Source organism: Cimex lectularius, unplaced genomic scaffold (assembly GCF_000648675.2).
Source record: "Cimex lectularius strain Harlan isolate CLEC.00 unplaced genomic scaffold, Clec_2.1 scaffold115, whole genome shotgun sequence".
NCBI classification, from domain to species: Eukaryota; Metazoa; Arthropoda; class Insecta; order Hemiptera; family Cimicidae; genus Cimex; species Cimex lectularius.
The window spans coordinates 843,967-869,297 of record NW_019392707.1 but is presented as its reverse complement, the minus strand read 5'-3'; the positions used below and the strand labels follow the sequence as shown (position 1 = coordinate 869,297).

Here is a 25,331-nt window from a genome sequence, read left to right as displayed (position 1 = left end):
TGAAAAACGGCGTAGAATCTATGAAGAAGCACAAGGAATGGAACCGGCGGAAAAGAAAGACATTATCAACAGAATTCATCTGGACACAATTACGCGATGGCAGAGACGATGGGATGAAACCGACAAAGGCCGTCGTACCCATCAACTTATGCCTTCTATAAGTCATAGACTAAAACGTAAATATGTCGAGACAGACCATTATATGACCCAAATGATCACGTGATGGTTTGTGTAAATTCGGCATGCGGAACACGGCGGAGTGCCCTCAGTGCTCTAACGGTTCTGAAGAGACACCAGACCACACTTTTTCGGAGTGCCCGGCTTATTCTGCTGCAAGAAGCAGATGGTTAAGGGAAACGTGCTCCATAGAGTGTGACGTCCGAGCCATATCCAGTGCGATAATGTCAAAGGAAGGATTCGCGGCCACCAAACGCTTTGTGTATCAGGTGATGACAATAAAAGGATGGCCAACACCACCCAACAGTGACGAATGAATTGTATATATAAACAAATTGTAGTTTATTGTATATGTAGTATTAGTATGTACGAGGGGTGCCCACTCTCTTTCTCTCCTGGGCGGGGTTCAGTGTACGGGGAGATTGGGCACCCCTCATTAGCACGTAAGATGCGACCCTCACGTCATATCCCGACCAGGCACCTCCCCGTGGTCCATCCTGGGCACGGCTGCAGCCGTGGCTAACGCCTGGTGACGTGAGGGTTGAGCCTTCAGGGGTGTATGGTTGCACGACCATCCTGTGTAAGTCCGGAAACGGACATAGGAACAGGCAGCCTTAGACCTTTGAAGTAATGTACAATCATCCCGAAGGCTGCAGTGCTTGGGGAACAGAAACCCCCACTTCCTCCTCTCATTTCATCATCATCGTCAGGTCGCGAATCCTCGAAAGGTGCGGTAGGAAAGGTTTCTTAGGATAATTGCTTGTGAAACTTCTTGTCTGTTTTTTCGGATATTGCAGGGACATATTCTATATCAAGGTCATTGTAAATGGTAATAGATGGTTCAGAAGACCGTGGATTGTAAGGAATAAACAGGAATGTTTGATTCAAAGTTCGGTTCCGTATGTCAAAATGGATAGTATGTTGTTTTGTAGATTCCATTTTGATCATGTGTCCAGCAGCCGTTTTAAGAAGTCTGAAGCGTCTGTCGAGTAAGCTGTGTGGGTTCCATGGAGTGGGTATAGATCTTATCTATAGCAGTACCACTCTTGAAAGGGTGAAAATGACACATTCGCTTAATTTCAGTCTATGGACATGTTCCACCACATGAACCGCTGGTCAAGGGATGTGATAAGGGTTTGCAGTCTTCTAGTTGGGATGGCGGGATCTTTATTATATAGTATGCCAGGATCATCCGCAGTTATTGATAATTTGAGAAAGTTCTGTAGTGTATACTTTGTAGAGAACGGGTCCTAAGACACTCTTCCTTGGGGTACCACTGCATCCGTGCGAGTTAACTGTCTTTCGGTTAAGTTGGATTTTAGGATCAGGTAGTAGGTAAAAGGGAGAAATCTTTTTAACTTTCAGAGCAGCATGTCCGCCACACATTTCGCTAGAGTAAGATGTCTACATCGCGAGGTTACCCGGAATAAGTTTGCAGGAATGGGGTGATGGTGTTTAGCAGTATAGGATTTTGCCCATTATAAACAGAGTAATAATGGTTTAGGTTATGAGGTAGGTGTTTTAGCGTTTCCAATGGTTCAGATGAGGGAAAATTTCGATTGGGATGGGAAATATGTTATTCTAAAGACATAGTAGTAGAGGTAGGTAAGGAAAACTACAGAGAGACATTTTTAGACTGGATCAGCTTATGCCAAAGTCAATTTAGTTACGAGGTCGTGGATGGTGAGGGGGCTGTGTGGGTTTTTATTGTTTTGACTTGGCTCTACAGACATCCCCCAAACTCAACACTGAAGATGGCGAAATGCCGAAATGTGTCTGGCTGACAAAATTAGCGAGGATAGGCAGACCAAGATGACAGGGAAATATCAAACTGTAGGTTATGACCGCAGGAGGAAATCTCACAAATAAAGTTTCATTCAAATATACATGGATGACCAAGTTGAACGAAAAACTTCTGGCCTAAGTTCGTTTACACGTCTGTATTGGCTAAGTCCTGTTAGTTTTATTTCTCGTGGATATTCCAGTCCTTGACCGATTGCAAGGATATATTTTGTCATTATATTCGCCTGAAGCCTGATTTACTTATTACTGTCAATAATTCAATAAGTTATATAATATAAATTTATTTTTCCGTTAAAGTGTTTAACTTGTTAATTTAAATTCCCTAGTTTATTTTAACTATGTTACATCAAACCTAAGCCAATCCTTTTCTTGCTTTAAAGCATCTTGGGTACAAAAATTGAACGCAATAATGCATAATTTTAACCAAATTTATTTTATGAAACTTCACTGAGTATATTTTCATATACTGCTTAATGCAAATGAACATTTAAGTAAAGTAAGTACTTCCTGTCATACATGAGGGCTTAACGTCAAATTCCTCTTTGGGTGTCACACACAAGGGGCAAATAACTTTAAATTACTTTTTCAAAATTATACTCAATTAATACGCGACGGACGCCCTAACCACTCGGCCACCGTGGTGTCAAAAGTAAAGTAATTCTGTGGGCTAACGTCAAATTACTCTTTGGGTGCTTGCTCGAGAGAGTGAAACCACTTTAGAATACGTTTTTCATATTATTCTCAATTAAAATTACACGAGATATGTCGGGATTTGATCCCAGTACCGCTATAGCATACATGAGTTGTACCAAGCGGATTAATCTGACCCCCCCCAAAACTTGTTGATGGTATTATTAATCAATTCATTTATTAAAGGATATAACATGTCAAAAACCGTATCCAATAAATAAATATTAATACAAAAGGAAAAAAGTTTGAGAAATATGCAATGATTCGACATGTAGGATGTATGGGACAATTGTCAAGTCAATAAGTAGTTTTTGTTTTTCCTGTCTTTTGAACATTAAAAATGTGCTTCGACGAATGAAAACCGAAATCGATATATATATTTCTTAGGGCTAAGCGATATCCTATCGATCCTTTTGGATGGCCCATTTTTCAAAGTTTATGCTCTGTACTTGGTTGACTTTCATAAATATTTACTGGCTTGTCCAGCCATGAGTTGTTTTTTCTACGCCTTAACGCCGATTCCAATTGATCAAGAAGAAAAAAAATAAGCGACCGGTAGCCAAAGACGAATTTGGACTTTATCGTTACATTTTTATTTTACCGATTGTATATGTATCTCCAGACTCCAACCGAAAACGAAATCGGAAGGGAAAGACATAAAATAAATTATTGTAAATTTTTTGACCGAAAAAATCTTTTTTAAATTGTGTTTATTATGATGCCTCGCACTGGTGAAAAGTTGTTGGGCGAGGAAGTTTGGTGAATCTTACTCTAGGCGCTATATGCTCAAGCATCTTTCAATCCTCAGCCACTTTTGCTTGGATTTCCCTGCGCCAGCCAGTTATTCGATGCTTAGTAACTTCAACTTGGTCTGGGCCACGGAGAGCGGCGTAACAACTTAACTACCGTCCAGTAGCGAAGCCGTCTGAGGTCCCTCGTTAGGTTATTATAACCCGCCTTGAGTCGTTGCTTTAAAGGCTTCAACCTAGGAGACGTTGCGGTTATCCTTCTTGGTGTTCAGGAGCTGATAGCTTTTTTATAGTCTTTATCTTTAGACAGACAGGCTAACGGCGCGGTTTTTACGACGCCGGTGAATTTCGCTTCCACATTATCGCCGACGTCCAGGACCAGCGTAGCTTCTTCAACACGATCACGAAAGGCTTCAGAAGCACGCAGATAACCCTCCACGCCGCCTGCCAATTCAACTGTTAACACCTTTTCCGTTAATTGGCGCGACTTTACCGATGACCATCTTATTCAAAGACGCAAGTTACTGAACGGATATCTTGGATGTCCGGAAATGGTGGAATTTCTGATAACGTTACAAGGTTGTGAACGAATGGTTTTAATGGAGGTTTTAAGGTTTTAAAGGAGCATTTCTTAGGATTTTGGATTGGAGAGACTGGATACTGGATAAACTGGAATCGTTAGGGATGGTTAGGTTGGGCCCGAACTTCGACTCTTAGCACCACATCGCACGAATGAGTGTTTTGAAGGTGTGTGGATTCCACGTCAGTCTTTTATCAATATATAGTCCCAGCAAGAGGTCAAAAGTCGGTAACAGTCATTCAGACGTAATGGAGGACAGGGTCACTTAGTGCGAATGTGGCTTTTTTTTGCTTTCGTTCACTTTGATTCCCCATTTGCGGTACCAGTCTTCTTATAGGGTAATGACTTTGTTGATTAGAGCTTACAACGGGTGAGATGAGTGTATTGGAAAAAGTAGGTCAGCAGTGTATATTGTAAAAACGATTGGGCCAAGGATACTTCCTTGGACGACGCCAGATTTTATTGGAATATAAGAGGAAAGGGATGTTCCCTGACAGAATTTGTTTAAACAGACCGGTAAGATAAAGACATTTCAGAACTGAATCTCAAGGCATTACTTAGAAAGTGTTTCAAGTGTTCTAAACAAATGCGAAAAACTTACTTAAATAATAAATAATTTGAGAATGGTCTGCCATGTTGGTTAAACTTATTTTTGTAATTTGGTCGTCATTGGATCTTTTTCGTCGGTTGATTCGAAATCGGTCACCAAAATGAGCGTTAACATCGAAATTACATGTTCATCACACCGCAGACGACACGAGAAATTTCGAAACTTTTTTGCCAGGTTTTTCCAAATTCTGCTTTGATTTTTTAGGGGCGATAATGTTCTTAATGTTGCATGGCATCGACGAAACAACATTGACAAGACAATTGTCGTTTTACAATGACAAGCTGAAGGATCTTAAGAGGTTAAAATAAATAAGTGTATTTATTTTTATAGAGTAAATCTTTAAAACATTATTAGCAGAAGGATCCAGCCATCGCAAATTCGCCAGGAAACTGGGTGTAAATCGCCCTACAATGTTCTTCGGCGCTTCAGAGAAATAGGGCTTCAAATTAGAAGACCAGGGTCGCCTTAGGTATACAGATGATAGATCATCCGTCATCAGGCTCTACGAAACCGCAGCATTGCGGGAAATGGCATAAGAAATCTGATGACATATCCGAAATGTTTCGATCTACTTTAGGCCTGTCAGAAGAAGGCTCAAGGAAAATAACCTCAGGGCCCGGCACCAGGCTCGTGGTCCTATTCTTACCAAAGCTCAGAAAATGGTCAGGGTTCAATTTTCACGGAATCATGTGAATTGGACTTTGAAAGATTGGGGAAAAATTCTCTTTGCAGAAGAGGTGAAAGGTACGCCCCACGCTGTATGGTTCCACAGGTGGCTTGCTCGGAGTGCCATTGAAGAACATGCAGTACCATTTGCCCCCACGTCGGTAAGAGATTCTTGCTAATGCAGGATCAAGCCAGGAGAAAAGAATTCTTCACTTTGTCCTTGATAACGTCACACACTTTTATTTTTACTTTATCTTCTTTCTAAAGTTGCAAGCGACCGAGTAACTCCAAATCCAGCGTGGCTCTTCCTTAGGCCTGCCGCCGTCCTCTCGTCTGCCTCCTCAATCGTTGGAACTCTGCCTTATTGATTGTTTATGTCGCTTTGGCGGCCTTTATGAAATGGCTTGTCATAGGTGTGGACAGCTCGAAGTCCAGAATTAAACCCAATCGAACACATTTTGGAGAAACTTAAGAGACGAGTACGACGGCGAAACCCAGGTCCTACCACCCTAGACAAGTTGGACGGTTCTTGATGAAGGGGAAAGAATTCCTCAGGACTTGTTGACTTTTTCCTACAAAATTAAGATCCTCGGTGCTTCTTCACGAACTTCTCTTGTCCTGAAGCTTGTCTTTAATGGCTATACAATATACAACAATACAGGTTTCTTCTTACAGAGTCGGCGTGTTTCTGCCACTTGTGGTAATTAACAGGCTGGTCTCGAGGCTTATAATGTTCTCAAATCTTGCCTGCTGAGAAAGACCGGAGTTCCTTCGCCTTCATTTCTGAAAGATTAATTTATTGGCTTACCTTTTACCTGGTTCATTCCCAGTGCTTAAGTTTTTCTTTCTCAACCCATTTTTATCGCTCTGACTATAGCACACTATCCGGTGGCTCTGGGGCTGCCCTTCTTTGGCTAGTTTATTTCCTTCAATACCTTCATGTCCTGGAACCCACCTTTAGGTGAACCTGTTGTGCCTAGGACCATTAAGTAATTTATGGCATAGTGCCCTTATAGGTACCCTTTCATTTTCGTCTTTATCACCTCCTGTGCACACAGTTGGTTTTGCAAGGAGTAATTCAGCCTGTTACCCTACACCTAATCCATGTTTCATCTCCAAAATATCTATGTTATTCTACGACCACTTGCAAGGATCTATCAAAGTTGAGTCATCTTTATGTGTGGTGTTCACTGACCGTTACTTCGTCTCCAGAATCTTGAGATGGCCTCTCCTCATATCAAGATTTATTTCTTTCTTTCTCCGAAGTCCGTTGACACTTTAAAAGATAAAAATATTTGTGAACCTCTTAACTTGCCTTATACCAATGTTGAGTTTTCATTTCTCAAGCCTTTTTTCCTGCTCCATGTTTAGCACTCGCCGGTGTGCCTAGTTGTGTGGCTCCGGTCCCATGGGTGAATAGGTCTTCTATACCTTCATGTCCTGGAACGCATTTTGGGACCAGTCGAAGGGGTCTAATTGCACTGCAGGGGTATAATTCAGCAGATTGACCATATTATGGTCCCTTCCTTATTGCTTTTCTTAAAAATGATTTCCGTTATCTACGACCACTTGGAAGAGTCTGTCAAAGTTGAGTTTTCCTCTCATTTTTTAAGTACTGTTATAGTCATCTCATTTATTTTAATTTCTCCAGACTTTTACGAAGCTTTTTAGAGATCTGGTTGTACTTCCTTCAAATACAGAGACTCACGCATTAAGCAATATTCACTTGCATGCTCCTCATGGCAAAATTTACGGTGTAATCGGCAGATAAAAGCACACTGATTCGTTGCGTTAATATGCTTGAGCGTCCAACTTTAGGTGAAGTAAGTTGTGCCGTGTAAGTTGTGAGTTCTCTTGTCCTGATCTGTCAGACGTGTTACCTTACATAGTCGAGTACTTTTTAAACGAACAACAAACTCCAATTCACCTCTGCTCAGAAATGTATAAAAGAGACTTGAATAACAAAAATAACAGAAAGACCACTGAAAAGCAAACCAGCGAGAACAGGTGGGAAGAAGATGAGGACAACGCGATATATATAAGAAGACTTACAAATTACAATACTTCTTATTACTTTTAGTCAGAGTGAAGAAACAAACGTAAGTTTTCAGGCAAAATGTTTTCACTTTATTTTTGTATAGAAAGAAATCACCGAGTCAAGAAGGACAATGTATTTCAACAAGAACACAGAATCCCATTCAGGTTAAAATCCGCTTACGCCTTTTTGGAAGGAAAGTTGACGGAATTCTATTGTGACAATCGTTGAACGGGAGGTTTGTCATTTCGTACTTTAGTAGGAAAAAAGTCCAAAAACAAGAAACCTTCTCATTCTTCAGCTTTCAAAATATACTATATATCCAATTTTTAATGTAACAAACCAATACAGAGACTTGGAGCTGTCCACACCATACACTCCAACCTCATTCAGGTGTCATCCACAATACGTGCTTTGTAGGGCCTGGCTTTATCCTGGATTAGCAAGAATTTCTCACCGACGTGGGGGCAAATGGTAAATCATGTTCTTCAATGGCTCACCGAGGAATGCCACCTGTGGAACCATACAGTGTGGGACGTACCTTTCACCTCATCTGTAAAGAGAACTCGTTTCCATCAATAGGGCCATACCATCCTAATGATAGAGGTTCAATAGAGTTTTGTATTGGGGAAAAGGTTGAAATCCTTACTTAGCCCTCTCTCTGGAGATACATTTAACATCGTTCCGGGTTGTAAAAAAAAATCAGTGTTTATCTATTGAAATTACAAAGTTTAATTGCCGGGGTGTCGGTGGCCGCAACGGTTTAGGCGTTGACACGGCGCTCCCCCCTGTAAAGTAAAGGTCCCGGGTTCGAACCAACGGCTCTGTATTGGGATGTTACAAAAACACCGACACACCGAGGGTTTATATTTCGTAGTTGAAATACCCTTGTTAACAAAGTACAATGGCGTAATATCTGCATTTTCTAATAATTTTTTATCGGTGCGCTGTGTGGTGCCGAATTAGTTTTCCTTGTGAAACTCATCTAGGATCGCGTGTGTTAGAGCGTGACTCACTCCTACGTCTTAGGCGAGGGTTTTGACGTCGAGGCCTACGGTGACAAATAATATATACCCGTCCACCAATTTCAAATATTCAAAAGCGTCAATATTTAATATCAACTGAGGCAGCCTTCAAGGAGTTGATTAGTACCACTTAAAACCTTTCAACCCTCCCTTCGTTCCCGGCACCATCTCAAAAATCTCTGTTTTGTCGAATAACCATGATAGGCTTTTTTCAACCGGTGAGTTACCATCCGTTGTTAAATTCCGACCGGTTGCACATGCTCCCCCCGTTGCCAGATAATTTTATCCTATCAGACGAAACTCGTCCTCGTCTCTAAATCGTAATTTTCCGTCTCTACTTCGGCCTTCTCCGCCCCCGTATCCAAACCTCAGAGCAGCATTTATTTTCACACTCTCTGACCGTTCACTTTTATACCGTCTCGCATTATTTTTGGGCACTTTATTTTGAGATTGTTTCGTTTATAACTTTTGCTGCATCACATCTCCATCAGTAAGTAGGTCGCTCCCTGAGAGCAAGAACCACCTTTAACAGCTCTTGTGTTTGTGCCGTTTTTCTTTTCACATTTTCTCTTTACTGTTGATCAACTAATTCTTTTTTCTGTATGCAAACATGGAACTGCAGTGTACGTTTATTTTCCCTAGTCCTTTCTTAAATTATAAATTCTCAATGGCTTTTAAAAAAACAAAAGAAATATTGATTTTTTTCTCTTATTTAACCGCTTCGCTAAGTCGTGTATCAGGCTGGATATGTTCGTAATCGTATTACTTTTGGGACCAGCCTGTTGCAAACTTTTCCGAAAACTTAATGAAAAACTCTTCCAAGCTTACGAGCAGGGCTTTTGATAGCCTAGCTCGAGGTACACGTACATGTGCATATATACTCAATATCGATGTGTTTCCTAACGTTTAAAGACTTGCTGAGTTAATTTTGAGTGTGTGAGTTTTATTTTAAGGTAAGAGGAATCCTTTTCAAAGAGTTCTCAGGAGGATTTCAGCCCATTAATTTCCACTACTTATTACAGCGGCTATGTAAAAACAATTTGAGGTATTGTTTATTTCTTTGTGTGTGTTAGTAATGACCAATTAATTGTAAGCTCAATGGTCAACATGAGGTCCGCAAGCCGAAACTTGTCCATAGCTCCATGAAAATCTTCCAATTTCTGATAGATTCACGTAGATATTTGAACATGAGTAGAATGAGAAAGAGTTGTAAACAGCCCCCCACGCGGTCAAATTATTTTTGGCCGCGTTCCGAATAAGCGGACTTGGTTAAAAGCCATGCAGGCTGCGCCACCAACGAGGGCATAACATTCAAAGAAGGAAATACAGAATTTTAAATCATCTTTACGAAGGGTTTTTTCTTCTTATTATCTGTTTAAAATTTGGGGAAAGTGCAATTTTTCAAAATTTCCGCCGACCGGTTTGTCGTTAGAGCGCGTGTCTTGGCTGGAAAGAAATTGACGCGTCAATTTACAAAAGTTTTCTGAAAGAGGGCGATGAGTTTTCATAGAACGGGCAAGATAATAGACAACCCCCTTATACCCTTGTCATCGCCCACCCTTTCAAATTTCAATTGTGTTCGAAACTTGCGCAATATTGTTTAAACGCTAGTTGTGAAATTTCGGAAATAGTTTTCACAAATTAACGTAAACCTGTTTCGAAAAAAGCGAAAAGTTATAGCACGCTTAGAAATAATTGATAAGAACGACTAATAAGGTCAGCTGAAGATGCCTGTATCGGCCGACTTGGGATCAGGACATCACCGTTTGCAACCTCAGGGTTTATCTCCTTTTACTTTTTAACATTGAAAACCCTTTTATAATTATTTATTAAGTTGAGCTTTCCAGCTACAATAACGTGGTTCTGTGAAGGATTTGAAGCGGAGTAATTGAGAAAACGGACGTCTCTGCCAAGTCTATTTTTAACAGTGGACTCCTTTCAACATTTTTATGCTTATTTATTATTTTGGTTTATTCCTTCACTTCATACCAATGGAGGGTCCACAAAGTCGAATATGGGATGGACGGGGAGGATGTCGCGCTTAATTTAACTAAGAGCTTTGTTTTTGTAAAGAAGTTTGTCCTCTTCGAGCTTTTTGGGCTGATTTCTTTGTCTGCAGTGGTTCCCAAACTTTTTTGACCCATGTACCCCTTTTTATAGACAAAAATTGCCCACGGACCCCCAACTGAAAAAGCCACATAAATGCACAGTATAAAAATTACAAATTAAACAAAAAGAACATTTTTGAAGAAGTATTTATGGTAATTAAAAATTATAAATATATATAAATCATAACATGAATTCTTTTGTTTAAAATAAAATATAATATTTGTACAAAATAAATTTAAGACCCACCCCTAATTGTGCTACACGCGATGAGGTCGAGCATCTCAAACACATAATTTTGATCTGCATCCAGTACGAAGTTCAGAGAGCTGATTTATTACGGAATATTCCTGGGTGTAAAAGTGTTGAACGGCCTTTCAATATGGGTATTTTAATTGGTACTAACGATATAGATATATATACTCATATATTTGATTTTCTGGTGTCATGTAGCATTGAAATTTAAATTATAGGATTAGGCTAGGTTGGGTGCGGTGGTTGTGGTCGGGGGGGGGCGAGTGGGGGTCATTTTCGGGGCGCTTGATTTTTATAAAGCCCTCTAGTCCCTGCTGCGTTGGCTTGGGCGGCTTTGGTCATCCTCCTGGCCCCTTTGGTCGTCTCCGCCTCATCGGATTTCACATAGTTATTTCTTTGGCCAATGCATAAAGTAAGGTCGGAAAAAAAAATATAAAAAAATTAATGACTTGGATGAACGTGATGAGATGTTATGAGTGTATGTCCGGCTCAATGTTTGTGAGTAGGAATCGCAAATCCCCACGAGCACTAATTTCTAGTCGGTTTCTTTTTCGTGTTGAGGTTCATAACGGCACTGAATCCACGTTCTACCAAATAGGAAGACGGGAAAACAAACTTCTGTATAATAACCTAATGCAGGATATCAAATTGGGATCTGTTTTTGTAAACAGAATTTGTGGTATCCTTGTTCAAACATTGGTTTAAGTTCCTCATTTGTGGATATTTCAATAAGCTCTTCCTGTATCAGTATGGATTTATCTGTGTTGTGTTGTGAGTTTGTCCACGCGCAAAAGGATTCAACACCCAGTCGGGAATATCCAACTGAAGAATGTCTTCAAATCTTTGGTTCAGGTTTGTATGAAGAGCCGTTAATTGTTGACAATAAGCAAGCAAATCTTCATCTCTAATTTGCAATTTAGAAAGATGTGGAAACTGAGAACATTCTCTTCTTTCCAAGTTTGTTTGTGCAGAAAAAGTTTTGCAACAAACGCAGATATTACGCTTTTAGTTTTGATTAAATTGGTCACCTTGTAGTTTCAAATTAGTTTCGTTAAATTTGGCAAATAAATCAGTCTTATAGGCTATGTCATATTTTGAGTTAATTAAATTGTGTCGCAAATCATTGTCTTTGCTTTCCGGGAATTCAAACACTGAATCAAAGAACGCGTAAAATCGATTTAAACATGCACTTTTAGATAACCAACGTACTTTGTTTTATATTATATTATTTTATATTAAATCTTGCACGGACCCCCTGACGTTGTTCAGAGAGCACCAAATCAATTTTAATTTTCCACGGACCCCCTGAATGATACCGGGGACCCCTGGTGGTCCGTAGGGACCACTTTGGGATCCATTGGTCTAATGCAACATCACTCAAAACAGGCTATTTTTTATTTATTTAAGAATAAACTGCCGGTTGCAATATAATTCACATATGCTCGGATATTCTTCCGGCAGTGAAGAATCACGAATATTAAAAAACAATTCAATCCCCCTTTTCATCCCCCGATCGTCTAGTTCAAAATAACAAATCTTGTCGAAATTTAAAGCACCGCCGGTGTGATTTGCTCAGGCACACGCGAGCACACAGACACATACACACTCACCGTGGGGGTGATGTACGAAGAAGAGGGGAAAAAGGCAGATGTTTATGAAGTGGAACATTTGTCGTCGTTCTAGCTTCTTTCTAGTTTTGACTTCAACGCTCTGCTGGTGGCTAAGGAAATATGTGCCCCATTAGGGTTGTTCAAGGCGTGTGCCCCGGCCCGGATATCCTCCCGTGGGTCCAAAACAAACAGCTGTTTCACTAACAACCTCTCCACATTTATTTGGTTTTAAATTAAAGCAGTATACTTTAATGCACGTTCAAATGAGATTTTGGATTGTGCTGAGGTGCTTAGAACTGTCAGGACGAAAGTTCGTCTTAAAAAGACGCTGATGTTACCGCGGTCTTATACACGTTACAGTTTTATTCTTTAGCATACTAAAAAATCAATCAATAGAATGTGTAATATTTTTAGGAACTCTTACTATACTGGTTTACCCATGTATCAGTTGTTATAACATTTGTCCTTTCATGGCATCGATTAACTAGTCAGTCCATCGATAACATAATATAGACTGTACGTGAAACCCAGGAAAGACATTTCTAGGAACTGTACTGTATCAGTTGTTATAGCAACTTTGTTCTTTTAAAACTTAGAATAACTGCTATTGCTAACAATATTATGTTATACACATGATCAGTTGCTATATCAACTTTAGTTCTTTTGTCACATTGCTTAATTATTCTATCTATCGATAGCTTAATGTAGATTTGACTTGAGGCTTATAAAAGACTTTTTATTTACAAACTGTTGCTTTGTACATTTATCAGTTGTTACAGCAAATTTTGTGCTTTTAAAACTTATAATAACTGCTATTGCAAGCAATATTATGTTGTACACATGATCAGTTGTTATATCAATTTTAGTTCTTTTGACACATTGCATAATTACTCTATCTACCGATAACTTAATATGGATTTGATTTGAGGCTTATAAAAGACTTTTTATTTAAAAACTGTTGCTTTGTACATTTATCAGTTCTTACAGCAACTTTTGTGCCTTTGACACGTTTAATTATTATTATTTTTATTGGTAATATAATGAGAAGGGTCACAAGGCTCATTTACGACGTTGTTAAGGGACTGTTGTTATTGGTGCTTAGTGTTGCTATATACATGTATCAGTTGTTATACTATTTTTGTTCTTATAGCACTTAAGTATTGAGTACGTATTTTGCCTACCAATAAGGTAATATGGATTGGACCCGTATTAAAGACTTTTTAACGAACTGTTGTTTAAAGAACTGATTTTGCAACCCTGTACGATCTTTTTATGTATAAAAGAAATCCAATTATCGGAAAGTCAGCATAATATTATGGGTGATTTATTTGAATGTTATTAATGTAGGGGTTGAAAAAACTTGATTACTTTATATCATATATGGTAATTAAATTAATATCGTTGTACAATCAAATCGGCGCACAGAGGCCCACCTCGGTCAGCGTCTTTTCTAATTATAAAGCAGCAACTAAAGATAAAGAGGTGTAATCGGAGTATCTGATCCAAAATAATAAGCACGAAATAAACATAACATAATAAAATCGTAAATGTCTTAATACAATTTTTTTTTCCTCAACCTAGTCCGGTTTAGTTCAAATGTTTTGCCCATCTGACCTTTTTTTCGTTTTTTCTGAATCCTTTTTTCGTTCATTTCTGAAGCGTGCCAAAGATGGTTTTCCGTTTCCAAACTCTGTGAAGAGTCGAATATCGGCATACTTTGATATATTTTCAAGTTAATCACTCATCGAAATCAGCGAGACAACAGACTCTTTTTTTTAATGGACGGAGGGACGGAGGCGGGATTTCTTTTCATCCGATGATGTTTAGCTAAACGCTATCCAGGGGCGAAGATTGTCAGGGCAAGGGCACATCTGTCAGAAACTACGGTTTTTATTGAAGTTTAATGCCATTCGATCATGGCAACCCGTTCAAAAAACTTATCTTTCGCTCCTTCTCCGTCCTACAATATCAAAAATCAAACAATTAATACACTCGGTAAAAGTATTATTATTGATTCAATGTCTCTGAATTCAAAAGAAGAAAAGTTGCTATAACAACTGATAGATTTGTGTAGGATCAGTTCCTAAAATAGTCGTTGATAACTTTCATGTCCACACATATTCTATTAATGATTCAATGCCCTAAAAGAAGGAAAGTTGCTATAACAACTGATAGATTTGTGTAGGATCGGTTCCTAAAACAGTCGTTGATAACTTTCATATCCACACATATTCTATTAATGATTCAATGCCCTAAAAGAAGAAAAGTTGCTATAACAACTGATAGATTTGTGTTGGAACAGTTCCTAAAACAGTCGTCGATAATACTCATATCCGTACATATTCTATTATTACAACACAGTAATAATGACACATCTACACAGCAAACAAACACTTTGAGCCCTGAAGATTATCTCAATAATTATCGAAATGTTGGCAGAATAAAGAAATTTTTTTCTGAACCTACGTAACCTAGACCCTATCCCACGATCTCTACATAATCGTTAATTAACGGTCACTATATACCACACAGTGTTATAACAACTTTTATTTTCATGCTGAATCGGCATAGGGTTACTGGCCTGTCTTCATACGCGGATTTGTAGAGTTATTGACTTCGCGGGCAACAGGAATAATGGAGAAGAACGAAGAACATTCTAAGCACAACGTATCGGCTCGAGATTGTTACCGTCTATGCGACATCAGCAGGTAGGGCGGTATACCTTCTTCTGGATCGTGAGGAGGTTAGAAAAAATGCCTTCGTCTTTGGTCCACCATTTGCAAGCTAAGAAAGAAAAAGGAATATTCAATATAAAAATATGACTTGATGTTCAACACTGGCCTTTCCTAAATCTTTTTAGTGTACATAAGAACATACAAACAAACATGCAGTTTGTCTATGTTCTATGCACATCTAGATGTAGAATGCGCGTTGACTGTCGTTCATCACCATCAAACAAGTCATCTTTATTAGCCTAATTTCAATGTTTGTTCATAAAGGACGTCTAACCTGTCCAAAGCATATATACAGTACGCAACATACACTATAGTACTCAAATATGTAAATTTTTATCATCTTATTTTACCACTTTTCAGACTAGGTGGCTCGTTCAAGCCCGTTATAACATGTCACATGTCATCTGGCGTATGTAAACAGTTCTGTAATAACCCACACTCAGTATACGTGTAGTACCGAGATACCATGGGGTCCTAAAATGTAGGAGAGCCAGCTATCTCCATGACGTTATTTATCTGTATGCACCATAAGACTCAATTATTTAACGAATATACGTTTGTCGGTGGAGAATGTCTTTAACGATGCGCAAACGTTCTGTTCACAACTTGCAGTTTACAATCGTCAGAAAGAAAAAAGTCTAGCCGTTTTACGGTCACAGTTTCAAGGGAGAATTGAGACTGCGAAACAGCTGTGTTGACGGCAAAGAAATATCGGTGCTAACGCCGCTTGTGTTACCAGCTCGGTAAATTAGTCACGTCGATGTTACCATTCGGCTTCAGCTGCCTCCTGACAAAAGGAACGAAAGTCTCTTCCCCGACACCAGACAAGAAGCTCCTCATAAGCACCATACTTCTTAATTCTAATTACAAATATGTAACCCGTTTTGAAAATTTGGGGTTTCGATTGTTGTTTCCGTTGAATACCTTAGGCCGTGTGTCGCCTGTTCGTTCTTGACAGCAGGCTGACTCCCCCAACCATTGGATGAAAGTATTGCCTGTTTGATGCTTATATACAAACATTTAAAATGTTATATATTTTATATATATATTTTATTTGTATAGGCTCAAATCCACACATGTACGTGTATGCGAGTTGAGCCTGTTCGCTTCTCGCAGTCCACCGGAATATCCAGCTTTTGCTATTTATATTAAATTGCCGGCAGACTCGAGAATCACCCACCCCTGGTGTTGGCAGTCCGGGGGCAGAAGACCTCAGTCTTATTCGTCCAGCCACCGAGGTTATGCTGACAACAGCTATGCATGCAGTTCCAAATCCATTCATACTCACGTTCATTCTTAAATACATTCACTCCTATTAACATGCCATTCATTCAATTAGGGTGATCGAGTACTCGATATTCCTCCATCACCCTTTACACATATTATACAACCAGCCTAATTGAGGGTCGATGAGGTACTCCATACTCCACCATCGACGTCATTATTATTTTGTATACTTTATTATAAGTTTTATTATTATTATTTTTGATTTTATTGTTATTTTACTATATTTATAAACCTAAATTTATTTATAATATATGTGCATGTAAGGGTGCTTAAAGCCCTATTTGTACCTGTAAAATAAGTAAATAAATAAAAAAATCCTGTGTAGAGTGTTTGTGACAGATAAATTTTCTTGATAGCTTGGTTAGTCTTGACGCCAAGGTGGAACCTGTCCAGCGCAACAAATTCGAGGGTGGTTTTTCTTTGACATGAAAACTTATCCTTTTAGGTGGTCTTTATTTAATAATTCAACTAGGACCGTAATAAAACCGGTGGGACGAGCGAGGTGGGTGTTTGATTAGTTGTCTGCTTTGTCTGACAAAAGCCAGACATCCCTCGTCGTGATAACCGATTCGAAGGGTTCGAGTAAACAGCGTCCTCTCGAGTGCAACGCCCTGGATTTCCCTGCCCTTCGAAAGCTTTCTCCTGCCTTTCTCCTGTCCATTAGCCGGCCGGGCGACTTTCCGATCTCGTTTTTCAAAATCCATAGCTACCTGCCAATTTTTGAAAGGTCGCTGATCGACGACTGGTACGCATGCAATTTTCAGGTCTTACGATTTCCCTTTTCGAGTAGCTGTGTTCCTTTGAAATTATGCAATTTACTCTACCCTCTACCATCCATCGGTTGGTCTGGACATTATCACCGAGTTACTTTCCTGAAATGCTGCAGCGATAATCCGATGGCCATGCTGGGGATAATTAAAAAATCATTGAAAGTGAATAATAAGACTTTTGCCCATAATTATAAACGATATGCTTTGACAGTTTATAAAATATTATTTTTTACCAATTAGAGAGATTTATAATAAATTGTGTGGTTCTCCGCAAGGGTCAACCTTCAGTTTGGGCATTTCCGTTGGTCCTGGACCGCCTATCCTCGCTGTTTTTTCTGTCTGATACGTGTTGGCATTCTGCTAACTTTCAAATAAACACAAAATATTGAATCAGCAAGAATAGGAAGACGAGAAACTGCCAGACTATTTACATATTAAACATCGACCATTTGCCGCCAGCCACTCTGGGCATTTGCTTTTGTTTCTACCATATTTTTAACCATCGTTTAACCATTTTGAAATTCGTATTTGCACTACATAGGTCACATTAAGTAAATGCTTCAGGAAACTAGAATTATTTATAAACCAGTTCCTCAATATAAATCCTTTTCTTGTTCTATCGTTCTCGAAATGCTGCAGGGACAAAGGTCGCCGCGCCGTTCGGTGATTGATTCATATAAGCTTTGCTTCTCGTACATAATTGAGCTTATGACTTCGAGTTTTGTCAGTCCGGGGTCATTTTTATCCGTCCCGCCACGGAAGTCCGGCTCCGGAGGCTGACAAAACCTAGGTCATTTCAGCCACTTACGCACGCAGTTCATACACTAAAGACACTTTGATTCTCACATCAAAGGCACTCGATATTCCTTAAACATCCTATACTACATTAATTGTGTTTTGATTTGATGCGCTTGGATGATTTGATTTTCTACTTTTCTTCCGATTGTATTGGGGCGGAATAAACGTTATCTTTTACCGGCCCCAACAGGAAAAAATCTAATGGGGTTATTTCTGGAGATCTTGGAATCCATGCCACAGTTCCCGAACGGCCAATCCAACGATACTCATAATTATCAGTGAATCAGATCTTTTCTATCCTAGAACTATGCGCTGGGCATCTGTCTAGCTGCATCTATCCATTGTGGCGAAGGTTTAAACGAATGTGGTCTACCAAACCACGAAGACCATTGTTTAAAAACAAGCGAATAGCTTCTGATGTAACACTCTGGATCGATTAAATATTCATCCAACACAACTGCATAAAAAATGCCGAATTTGTGTAAGAAGGAGGTTGGTCGGGGGAGGTAAGGATTCTCCTCAGCCGAGTAATGGGAATTTTGGAAATTGACTACTCCGCTTCTAGTCAATGAGCTCTCACCGGTCCATAAAATTTGTGGGCTCACTGTCACACCCTCGTTTGTAATCCAGTGATAAAATTCTAGCCTTTTTTTGAAAATCAACGGGAAGATGTTGGGTAGGCGTGAAATGGTAAGGGTGTTTATTAACTACTTTCAATACTCGGCGAATGGTTGTCCGGGATATTCCCAATTGCAGGGCGGCTCGACGGGGACTACTTCGAGGATATGCCTCAAACTCATCAACCGCTTCTAGTCTTTCAGCACTTACGTTAACTCGTGAAAAAGCGCCGTATTCCCGCAAAATCCGTTAGTAGTCGACAAATACGGATGAGTGTGGTTTACGGCGTAAATAAGCAAGCATACATCCTTTCCGTACACTAAGAGAATTTTTTCCAGAAAACTGACGCGTAGTCGTCCTGGTGTGTCTCGCGGGATGTACATCATAGATGTAAATAGTTTGTTGGATAGAGTATTAATGGCAAACTTCTTCCGAACAAAACGAATGTCATCTGAACTCGCCTTTTCCCAGACTAGCTGGCTTGTCCTGGACCAAATCCAATATATATTTCTCGTTCCATTGCTGGCATACCTCTTTTTCAAGAGACCTTGTACACTTTATTTTCTTGATGTGGGAATGATGTTGGGAACTATGTAGCACACACGTTGTAAGTACATAGTTCTAGAGATGGAATGTTCCTGCTGATAGTGTGTTTTTCACATGACATCACATGTCATAAGAGCTCAATTTTCTCAGGCTTCCTGTCTTGTTTAAAGCAAATATATATCAACACTCCTATAAATATGTAATCTATCGTTAGATATGGAGAAATGTTTTTTTTTTTTTTTTTTTTTAACAGATGGCATATCCTCTGTCATCTTCATAGAAAAGGCATCACCATTCTATCAATTTCATATATAATAGCAGATCTTGTTATCCCAGATCGCATGTCATTTGAACTCAACCCTTCCTCAGACTAAGCCATGACAGTTATGTAGTGCTAGTTTTATATCAAAATCAAATGGATAAATGTATGCATAACGTTCGATGTGGACAAGTTTAAGCTTTCTTCCGAACAGATCGAAAGTCCGAAATCTTCTCTACCCAATGAGATTTTGGACGATATTGGCAATCAATTCACTTACTGGCCTCATATCTGTTTGAATTTGTGTCCTCCCACTACTCCCAGAATAGTGAATGGAAATGTGATCGACAAACGATATCAAAAATGAAATCGGCCTTAAGACAGAGCCTTGAGGAACACTCAATGGAATTAAAACAATCGGATAGATACGATTTGAACCCAACCTGAAAATCACCTCCAATTCATATCATGATCATAATAAATGGATATCATGGTCTAATGTGCCGAATGTTTCAGTTATATCAAGGAAAATCCCTACGACGTTTTCACTTTTAAGTAATTATAATTTACTATTGTCGAAAAATAAGTGCAATGTTCCGTCCTTTTTGATTTTTGAAACCTAAACTGCTTTTGCTTAACTGTTTCTCGTGAATGAGGAATATATAAAATCTTTTTTTAACTACCCGTTAGGTGTCGCCTACAAGGGGGGACAAACCACTTTACAATACCTTTTACACATTATTTTCTGTTTAAATATTTATGCCACTAACGGTGCAATGTACTTGACTATTTCCTTACGCACATGACCACATCTTCCGTCTATGTCAGGAAGATATCTTGTCATTTCAGAACTCAGGTCATTTGAGCTTTTTTCATTTAGGAGGCCCAGGTAGTTATATAGTTCTAGTTTTATAATTCTTTGGCGTTTTATGTGGATCGATCATGAGTTTTATATTATATTCACACGAATTACATAAACGTATGCAAATCGTTCGTTAGGTATGGCCAATATTTAGCTCTCTTCTGTACAGATTGAATTTCATCTGTACTGAAATAGCCATCCATATTTTCCTAATTTCACTTCCAAAGTCCTCCCAATCCAAGATCAGTATCACAGTAGCATAAATAATAGAAGATATCTTGTCTGTGATCGCAGGCCATTTGTGCTCAACCCTTTCTCACATTAGGTGGCCCAGGCGGTTATATAGTTCTAGTTTTACATTATGTTCACACCAAATATATAAAACTATTTAATTCTTTCTTCGTTAGATATGGACATCTTTAAGATGTCTTACGAACATATGACATGTCCAAAGTCATCCCTATCCAAGATCGGTATACAGTAACACGGTAATAGCAGATATATTCTTATCTCAGATCGCGGGTAATTTGAGCTCAACCCAGTCATACCTAACCGCCAAATTTCAGAGATTTCGTTTAGATATGGACAATCTTAAGTTCTTCCGAACAGATGGTATGCCCGAAGTCATCCCTGTCGAAGATGGGTCTTTACATCACGGTAAAGTATATGCAGATAATAGCAGGTATCTTGTTACCTCAGATCGCATATCATTGGAGCTCAACCCGTTTTTTGAGTAAGTATCGTGCCCAAGACAGTTATTATATCGTTCATGTGGTCAAGGTTAAGCTTTCTTTTGAACAGATTGGATTTCATCTGTCAGCTTCACGGAAAAGCCTACTCGTCTAATTTAGGTATCTCGTTGTTTGAACTCAACCCTTTCTCATATGAGGTGGCAGTTGTCTAGTACTGGTTTTATATTATATTCATACCAAATATATAAATGTACGTAATAATTGTTCGTTAGATTTCTTCTGACCAACTCGTACGTCAGTATGACAAACAGGCATCACATTCTCCCAGTTTCACTTTTCAAATCCTCCAAATCCAAGATTAGTATCACTGTACCATATATAATAGCAGATATATTGCTATCACAGATTGCTTTTCATTGAAGCTCAACCCATTTTTAGAGTAGGTGGCCTGCCCAAGGCGGCTAGTATATAGTACCAGTTCTATGTTAGATTCACACCAAATATATAAATGTATGCGTATCGTTCGATGTGGAGAAAGAAAAGCTTTTTTCTTTCAATGTAATTTTAAAAGGACGGCTTCCCTCATCCCGGATCGTTTTCTCCTCCCGAGATCGGTTCCTGCCATCGTAATTCAAGGGGTGTAAAGGTAATAAGTGTTTATTATAAGGTTTCGTCGTTTCTGCCGACTTGTCGAGGGGGTTGGAAGTCCTTGGACGATGGGTCGGAGGGACGGTAATTTATTCATAGTCGAGAGGGGAGTGGCAGGAGCCGAGAGGGGGGAATTGGAAGGTTGAGGGGAACGAGGGTGGGGGTGAATCCGACTCGTGGTAGGGGCCCAATAGTGACGGCTTCCGACTCGGGAGTGGGGGCAACTATTTCAACCCCTAAAAGCCGCTTCTTCAGTCCATGCTTAACTCCGTCGGAAGTCGCCCTCCAGTCTCCCTCCCGCACCCAGTCGGTATATTGTCGGAGGCGATTTCTTCTGTTTGGTTTTTCTTTTTTTTTCTTTTTTCTTTTTTTTTGTTTACCTTAATTTCAGTGAAATTGTAAGTTCGTTTGAAAGCGGGGCATTGTTCACGTCCTTCAGACCCTTTCTAGAGGCGCGAATTATAAGGCTTTGGAAGCCCTGTGAGACATTTTTGAGCTTTCCTCGTCGTCGGCCCACGGGAATATCTTTCAGCCGGTGTGCCTCGCCGTTCGCCGATTCCTACGCCTCGCAAAATCTCCGTGCACGAATGTTAATACCATGACGACGACGAGTTCGGCTTCCTGAAACAAGGACACGTAAGATGAAGTTCATGCTTTGCTTATAGACCTATGTGTGGACGTGTGTATGTGTGTGTTATGCCTGCTACGGAACGGTTCCACCCTTTAACAATCACCCTTTCGATAGCAGTAATCAGCCAAAAGACAATATGTATTTAGTCTAATTTGTTCATGGAATGAAACGTGTTGAATTAACTCCATTATCATTCCAATGCCACGTTGCGTTTGACATTAGATAAACGATGTCGGGGGTGTGTTGTTTTGTCCACCAGTTGAGTAAAATTGAGCTTTATAGTTCAAAATTCTCAATGAAACAGTTAAAAAGTAGCTCAACGTTGAAAGTACTATTTTCTTTATTGAAAATCCAAAACGTATCAAAATGAAAAAACCAGAAAAAACGCTAGAAATGAGAAAAATGTATTATGTTGGAAAAACACCTTTTTGTATTATTTTTATTGATGTTTAAATATTTCCGGTCCGAAAGGAAAAGTGGAAAAGGAAAAACTGTGTTTCAAAAGTTTCAAGGGAAAGGGGTTGGTTTGAAAACTTATAGCAACTCTAGGGTTGACGTCACGTTTCCACTCACCTGTTGAATCCGGGTCGGATCTAGCTGAAGAAATTTCCATCCTGGAAAGGGTCTGCTTTTGTCTGTGGTTCGTTGGAAAACTCAAATTTGGACAAATTTGTCTTTGTTCTCACTCGATGAGAAACCGAGGTTCACGTCTCAGGGCCAAACCTTACACACGATTTGAAAATTTTTGGGGTGCCGATGTCGTCTGCACTGAATGAAAATTTTCAACCTTGACATCAGGCAGTCTGCATCATAATAATTTCTTTAAAATATATTATTATTTAAAAAAAAAAACATGATTCTTTTTCGAAACTTTTAATTTAAATTTAAACAAGTCAAGTTGTTAAATCTCAATTTTGAAATATCAAAAAACGAAAAATGTTGATCTATGAAATTTGCAAAGAACAACATTGCTCTCGTCTTCAAAATTTGCACTTTGGTACCGATGTACTTTTAACGATATTGGAAAATTTTTTTTTTAAAATCAAATCTTAAAGATGATAAAGGTTTTGAGAATAAAGAAGCTTAATTGGTTATAACAAAAAGTGTGTTGGGGTTAGGATATGGCCTTGAGGCTGGATCGATGTGGCCCAGTAACTAAAGCGCCACCCCCGTGACCTTCCACCTACAACGTCCTACAACCTGCCCACCTTTTCTACCTCACCGACTATGCATAGATTTTCTTCTTCCTTTTTTCGGCGCAAATTTCCACCAGCGGATCTCTTTTGGAACTGCTATCCCATCATTATTATTTGACAAAAATCAGTATTTTTCTACCCAAGTTTATTGAAATACCATGATTAACCTTTAATATGAAGGATGGACTGTTTATAAAAGAAAGTCTGACAGTAACAGGTTTAGATATGATAGGTATAAACTAGATTTGTGTGATTTGTTGGCAAATGCCTCCAAAACCCATTTCAATCTATTCTATTTGGTATATAAAAACAGCCCTGAATAAAATCCAAAGGATTTCAGTGTTCCTAAAGAAGATAGATCTAGATATAGCTAGGTTTTTACTTTAGGTCTCAAACGTGGTTTTTTTTAAAGTTTTACCTGGCTTTTTTTCACTCTTGCTACACTTTCAACAGACAACTTTGAACCCTGTATTGTTCAAGACCTGTTGAAAAATTTCAAACTAGTCAAAAATATTCTAGAAATCAAAAATTCTTCCGATACGTTTTTCTATTTTGGAAATTCGGCTGGAAAGTTAAAAATTGAAACAACCCCGATTAAAACTCAAGGGGTTTCAGCATTGAAGAAAGAAACGAATAAAAATAGAAATAGAAGTGCTTCATGTTTTGTTTTTTTAGTTTTACATGACTTCTTCTGTTCTTCTATGGGCCACATTCCCATTTCGTACCATTCTGTTATCGTGATAATCAATAACCATATCCACCTGTATTTTGTTGTATTAATGATGGAAATTAAGAAAAGATAAAAATTTGGTCATTTTTTATTCATTTAAACCCGTTTGATCTGCCAAATCCGCGTATGTTTTTTAAATTTGGAAATTCGCCCTGCCCCTCAAACAAAAGGCGGCGTTTAACACAGCCCATGATAAAATTCAAAGGATTTTAGGTTCAGTTAGGGTTAGGATCACAGGGTTGTGGAAAGGACCTATGACAGATTTAGGTGACAAGTTGTACTTCAATTAAGCTTGGACTCCCTTATAAGCCGTGAGCGATTCAAAGGAGGTGAGCTAAAGTTCATAGTAGATGTAAAAAACCTTCTTTTTAAACATATCAACTTTGATGATACTCGTTAATTAAATATGAAGGGGACCGCGGTGTCCGACTCGAATTCCCAACGCTGGGGGTTCTGGGTTCGAATCCCGGTCGACCCCATGGCTTTATAATTGATAATGGCATGAAATAACGTATTCTAAAGTGATTTGACTCCATCGACCACGACACGCAAACGGCTGTTGTACGTTACGCCCTCCTATTAACTGACGAACGATGTGCATATATTTTTATATTTTATGTTAATGTAATATCAAACTAGTTCTATATAACTGTCTGGGCAAAGGGTAGCTGGACGTCATCCCACCTGTATGGCAGGAATTACGATTTTAGGGCCGCAGTGGCCGAGTGGTTAGGGCGTCCGACTTGTATATCCTGGGTTTGATTTGATTTAAGTTGCGTTTCGTTCAGCTCTTTTCTGATCAAATCACTCGATTTGCATTGAAATTTGACATTCTTGGTATTTTCCAAATCCAACATTCATATCCCCAGGTTGTTGCGGATTATCCTCGAACTGACCCATCCCGTGCAGACTTGGGCTCAGGTCCAACTGCCTGTGCCTGCTTTCAGCCGGTGAAAATTTAAACCGCTGTCCGTGTAATCGATAATTTTTGATCCTGGATTTATTATTTTCCTGTTTTACGGCTGATTCGTACCTTTTATTCCAGGAGACCGCTTTGCCTTGTTAAATACGAAAAACGCTCGATCGTTTCTACTGTACGTTGTTTGATTAAGTGTCTTGACAAATTTGGGGTTTTGAAAAAGACATTAGAACGCCGATTAATGCAATTTGAAAGTCGTGAATGTTGTTTTTCTCTGGAAGACGTCTCGGAAAGAATCCGACCTCGGGTTGTCGGCTTTCCCTATAGCAACCGT

The 25,331-nt window shown here is 39.1% G+C and overlaps 1 protein-coding gene across 13 annotated transcripts in view; it reads left to right on the top strand.

The window, feature by feature from the left end:
- The window catches only part of LOC106666867 (myocyte-specific enhancer factor 2), a 209,081-nt gene that overhangs the window by 150,102 nt on the left and 33,648 nt on the right, over positions 1–25,331 (top strand). For 2 of the 13 annotated variants that reach the window (XM_014394362.2, XM_014394359.2), the window contains exon 1: positions 8,663–8,825. The exons of 9 other annotated variants lie outside the window; for them this stretch is intronic. The gene's annotated coding sequence lies outside the window, so the exon portion shown is untranslated. Of the gene's footprint in view, positions 1–8,662; positions 8,826–21,770; positions 22,158–25,331 lie in introns of those variants that run through there. 2 more of the 13 variants (XM_014394361.2, XM_014394358.2) reach the window with 1 other exon arrangement.